Source organism: Coenobita brevimanus, chromosome 93, assembly GCF_032717465.1.
Source record: "Coenobita brevimanus isolate Jiangsu-jjx chromosome 93, ASM3271746v2, whole genome shotgun sequence".
Classification (NCBI taxonomy): domain Eukaryota; kingdom Metazoa; phylum Arthropoda; class Malacostraca; order Decapoda; family Coenobitidae; genus Coenobita; species Coenobita brevimanus.
Window position 1 is genome coordinate 5,602,004 of NC_137046.1, and position 5,646 is coordinate 5,607,649.

Below are 5,646 nucleotides of genomic sequence, written 5' to 3' on the forward strand. Positions count from 1 at the left end.
TTGCCTGCTTAAGCTTTTCAGTTGGATGGCGTCTTGTAGCGTTAATTTTTGTTTCCAGCAGACGGTTTTGATAACGAAAGGCCTCTTGTAATGAGAGAGGAAAAGGTAGAAATCCAATATCATTTTAGAGAAATTATCTCTTTATGAGAAGCTTTTTTCCTTGATACCGCAACATGATTCCAGTTACTTTTGGGTTTGCCTCGTAGTATGATGGTATGAAATAGTCTCTGAAGTAGTACGATTTTGTGAGCATCGATAGTTAGGTACATTTTTTGCTTTTATTGAATACATATTGTTGACAGTCACACAGTGAATGCCAGATCTGTGCAGAGAGGGTGATTAGGTAACTACAGTCAGTCAGTATGTTGAGTAGGCCATCCAGAGTAGGAGTTTACTGCTGGACTCCCTGAACCTCCGCACTACACATGATTAATATATATACAATAGTGGAAATTCAAAGAAAGCCTGCTTGGCCAAGTGTGTTCCCTGTATGGAATCTGCAGGACGAGTGAAGTATGGATTACTTTGTGTGTGTGTGTGTGTGTGTGTGTGTGTGTGTGTGTGTGTGTGTGTGTGTGTGTTTAGTGGCGGAGTACGTATATGTATACAACGGTATATATGATGTGTGCTGGTTGAAGGATTTATCTCAGTCAGGGAAGTGTATTTGCGGTACCGCGTTGGTGGTAATTGTTTTGTGGTGGTGACAACAGCGTCCCCAGGGAAGTCTGTCAGGTTGCAGCCTCCAGTCACATGATGTACTCAGTTGCGTTTTACATGGGTGGCCCGATGGATACAAAATATGGTAGTATGATACCCTTGGGTTTTTTGAATAGTTGGTCTAGTAAGATGGTCACCAACTCTTGATTGGGTTCCCGGGGTTGTCGTTGGGAAGGACCTATTTCCTCAGCAACTAATGCATTTACGCTGGATATCTTTTTTTTTTTTTTTTTTTTTTAATGCAAGGAAGAAGGAATCAAAGGCCAGAGGCCCCAAGATTGTTCCGTCCAAGAAAACACAAAAACAAGAAAACAGAGCCAAATTCGCGATCCGTTCATTTCGTCTATGTCTTAGTTAGTTCCCATGTGGTTTATGTTTGTGTCGTCGCTCGAGGATGAGTCAAAGGCAGAGTCGGAGCGCCATCAGTGGGTGGTAGTGGAGCAGGGGTGTATGGGCGTTATTAAGGACATTGCGGCATGTGTCTGGTTAGTCACCCTGTGCTGGGGGAGTATCAGTCACAGAGAACACTCTTCATTCAAGGTTAACTACTTTAACTAAGACTGGACTGACCCAAAGTTACCCTTGACCTTGAACGAATTCGCTGTTTGATCCTCTGGCGAGCAGGTTTCTTTTCGTTCATCATTTTTATGGAACTCATGCAGAACTATAATATCTTCTTGTAGTTTATTCTTACTAATTAGTTATATTATGAGAGCGTCTTAGTGGCTTAATATACCCCTGTATCACGACGTTCACCTTTACCTCACACCATCCCGACTAATTCCTTTTCCTCCCTCGCCAGGGTTTTTGTCGACATTTACGACTATACTGTATTAATATTAACGTCACATTACCTTATCATTATGGCGGTTACCTTAGTATGCAGTTATGGGACAGAACACAGTCAGCCTGGGAACAGCAGCTGTTGTTGGTTGCTTGGTTGGTGGTGGGGATATGTACTCTCTGTGTTCTACCCCAGTATATTCTGTCTGGAGCAACTGTTCGTGTTACTGTTTATTTTGTGTTGGGGGTATGTAGTGTGTGTGTGTGTGTGTGTGTGTGTGTGTGTGACTTTTCTTTTTTTTATTCTGTTGTACGAGTATATCTTCGTTTGTATAACATTAGTAGTAAATTATGGAGGTTAAGGAAAGACCACTGGGCAGAGGGGCTGGTCTGACACTGAAAGGAGGAGAGTGACAGTTAACTAATATCTTTATTAACTGATGATGTTGGCCCCCTCTTCGTCCTTCTCTTCGAATTATCCTCCCATTTGTTGCTTTTTATCTCTCTCTATTTACCCGTGTCTCAATTATCGTGCATGTCACGAGCCTGATATCAGGTTTTCGTAATAAAGGTCGCGCTTCCCATTCTGTCTTCTCTGTGTTTCCTTCCTTTATTGTTTCTTTTCCTTGTACCATAATTGCTATCATTCTGTAATATTTCATTTTCGTTTCCTATACCTCTGTTTCTTGCTTCGCTCTCTCCTTCGCCTTCTTATGCTTCTTCAACACTCTCCCATCCTAACTTTTCTCTTTGTGCTTCGTCTCTCACTCCCTCCTTTTTTCTTTGTGTAATTTTTCCCCTCCATTTAGGCATCTCACTTTCCATCCTTTACTCTGATTCTCTCCCCCAGTGTTCCCTTCACTGCTGTTCCGTTACGTCTGTTAGCCGTCTGTTCATTCCTGTAGTGTCCTTCCTTCTCTTTCTTTCCATTTCAAACTAATAATATTATTTCCTCAGACATTATTTGTGTTTCTCTTTCATCACGCCATTTCTAATTATACACATTTTGCACCTGATCACCGGTAATGATAGCTGTCAGTCAGCACAACGGTGAGTGATACGGGTAATAACAGGAGACAGAGTTAATAGTGAAGGAGGATAGTAGTTCTTAAAACTTTTTTTCCTGCCTATCATCACTTCTGCTTCATCATCACTCGAGTTCATCCTGTATCTACGTATACAGTCACAGACCCCGTCCACAATACTCGACTTCTACACCATTACCACCAGAGGACCGGCCATCCCTCGTTTCCCTTCATTATATGCGGTTACAGACACTTCAGATGATACGCAGCCCACGTCTCGCTGTTGATGATGGGGCCTAGGTGCTGATGAGTGTGTGTGGGAAAGGGAGAGGCTTGGGTTGTGGTGAGGGAGAGGGGATGGGTTGTAGCAGAGGCTTGGAGTTTATGTCGTGGCCACCCCACATGGCTTAACTCAAGGATTTAGGTGCTGAGTGTGTAATGAGGCAGTTTGAGGCGTGACACTTTTAGGTGTGGCAGATTGTTGTGTGGCAACTCGAAATTGGCAGTGTGAGGTGTTTTATGAGGTGCGTAAGTGCTGTCTGTTACGCAGTAACTTTTCTGATGGGCTGTATATTTATTTATAGATAACGCCACCGTCCCGACTCAGTAATAATCTTTTCTTCCCCGACCTCTGCTTTATACTCCCTCATATAGTTCTGTACTTACCACCTCTTGCCTTGACACTGGCGAAGGTATTACTATTGTGCCTGCCAAAGCTCACACCTCAGGCCCTCTTTTTGGCTGGGTCCCAAACACCTTTCTTCCTCCAATACCACTATAGCAAAACTGATATCACAGGCTGTGACAGTGCTCACACTCTTCGGTCCCACTTTTGGGCTAGGATCCAAATAAATATTGTGGCTAAAAGTTATACGTGAGGATGTGATGAGACCTGTTAGTTATTACCGAAGACCACGCACTTAGTCTTTCTTGCACACTTGCACTTACGGACGCGTGCATGCATGCATGTATATGGTCAGCGAGTTTGCATTTATAGTCACAGACCTATACAAATCTCGGGTCCATCGCACTGAATATGCTATTCACACGTAGCCTCCTCTTGTCAGCTTTGTGACTCCAGTAAAGTAGTCTTACTGAAGACTGTTAACTATTACCAACTGGAGACTGGCAACTGTAACCTCTCCCCCCCCCCCTTTTTTTTTTTGTCCATAGCTGAACCTCTGGTAGAGGTATTGCAAAATTCTCAGTTACAGGACGCCCCATCTTCATCGTAAGCTCACGTTGCTGATAGGGCTGTGATGTTGCTCTCTTTTGGCCCAGCAGTGGTGCAATTCCGCTCGCCAGTATAGTACTGTGATTTGGTGCTGCTGTACCCTGCACCTGTAATGTTACTGAACAGTTGCCCAGCACATATTGTGCTGTGATTCTGCTCATTCCTACATTAATAATATTGCTGACAAACTCCCAGCACCCAGTAAAGAAACACCCGCTACCCTGAAACCTGATTCCTCCCAGCACTTAGTATAGAAACATCCCTGCATTGGTTAGAACCTGATATCCCCGGCACCTAGTAAAGCAACATCCCCACCTTGGAACCTGATACCCCAGCCAATGATTGGGTGGAGTCCAGATAAAGAGTGTACTATTCCATTGACATGATTATTACACAGGCGGTGAGGTGATACCGTCCACCGTCTGGGGCCAACACACAGCCATCCGGATATAATTACTTTCTGGAGTTTATATCCTGTGGTTGGTATTGGGGAGATGTTAGCGGGAAAAGTTTAGTATTTTCTGTGCAGTCTCGTTTTCTTGTTATATTTAGTATGCTTCTAGTCAAGGGTTAGAACATTCAGGGGTTAGAATCAGTCAAGGATTAGAACCAGCCAGAGGTTAAAATTTGTCAGGGATTAGAACCAGTCAGGTGTTAGAACCAGTCAGGGGTTAGAACCAGTCAGGGGTTAGAACCAGTCAGCTGTTAGAACCAGTCAGCTGTTAGAACCAGTCAGGGGTTAGAACCAGTCTGGGGTTAGAACCAGTCTGGGGTTAGAACCAGTCTGGGGTTAGAACCAGTCAGGGGTTAGAATCAGACCCCATTATCCTCATACAATTCAGTGCATCATTTATATTTCATTCCTACCACTGGCAGACGATTTTATTCTACATAGGACAGACCTCTCGTAAGGAACAGGTTAAGCTGCTGTGACAGATAGGAAATTAATATCTCTTCCCTGGCTCAAATTATCGTGAAATATTGACTAAGTAATCCTCTCTCATAATTGTTATTCCTGTTGTACCCGTGATCTTGGTCCATCTCTGCCCTTTGATCCACATACTTACGATCGAGTCTGTCCGTACTAAGATATATTTTGGCAGACAGGAGAGGGAAGGGAAGTGCAAAGTGTTTCCATGACTCGTCAGCTGCGCCGCCCGTTTTTTATTTAGGTTATTTAGTCAGTCCCACAAGTCTTTGTCCTTCCTGCAAAAACTGATCTTAATTACGAGAGGAACTTAACGTACCCTACTTTATTGATCTCAGTCCCGGCTCATAAGAGTGAACTCATTGCCATTATCAGACAACGAAACATGTTTACTGCCTCTGTCCTGCCTCAGTCCACGCTATTTTTGCCGTCTTAGTTCTCATGCGGGTATACCTATAATTTACCATTAGCACTAATTCATATGATTGTTGTTACTGGATATGGTTGTTGAGGCTGTGCGACTTTATAATAGGATGCAAGCGTCTGATAATCAGATCTGAGAGCTAATGAAAAGAAGGTGAAGGGAGAAAGCTGTAGATGAATTAGAAATTAATGAGATAGAGGAAGCGAGGACATGAATGGTTTTTACTACTATACTTAGAGAGAGGGGGGGGGGAAGGGGGGTTAAAAGGAGTTACAAGGAAAAGTTAGCATCTCGAAGACCTTGCGGCCGAGGAGATAACTTCGTACTTGTCTGAGAATCCATATCCAGTTCGAATTCATTCTAGTAACCTAGTATAAGATGCCGTCGTGGTTTCTTTTGAACTACTTTACTGTAGTGCTATTAACATCACCCATACGAAATCTGTTTCAGGTGGACAGCAAATCACTTTGCTGTATGTGAAAAAAAAAAAAAATACTGGTGTTAAATCTTTCCAGTTCCAGCTTCCAACCATACT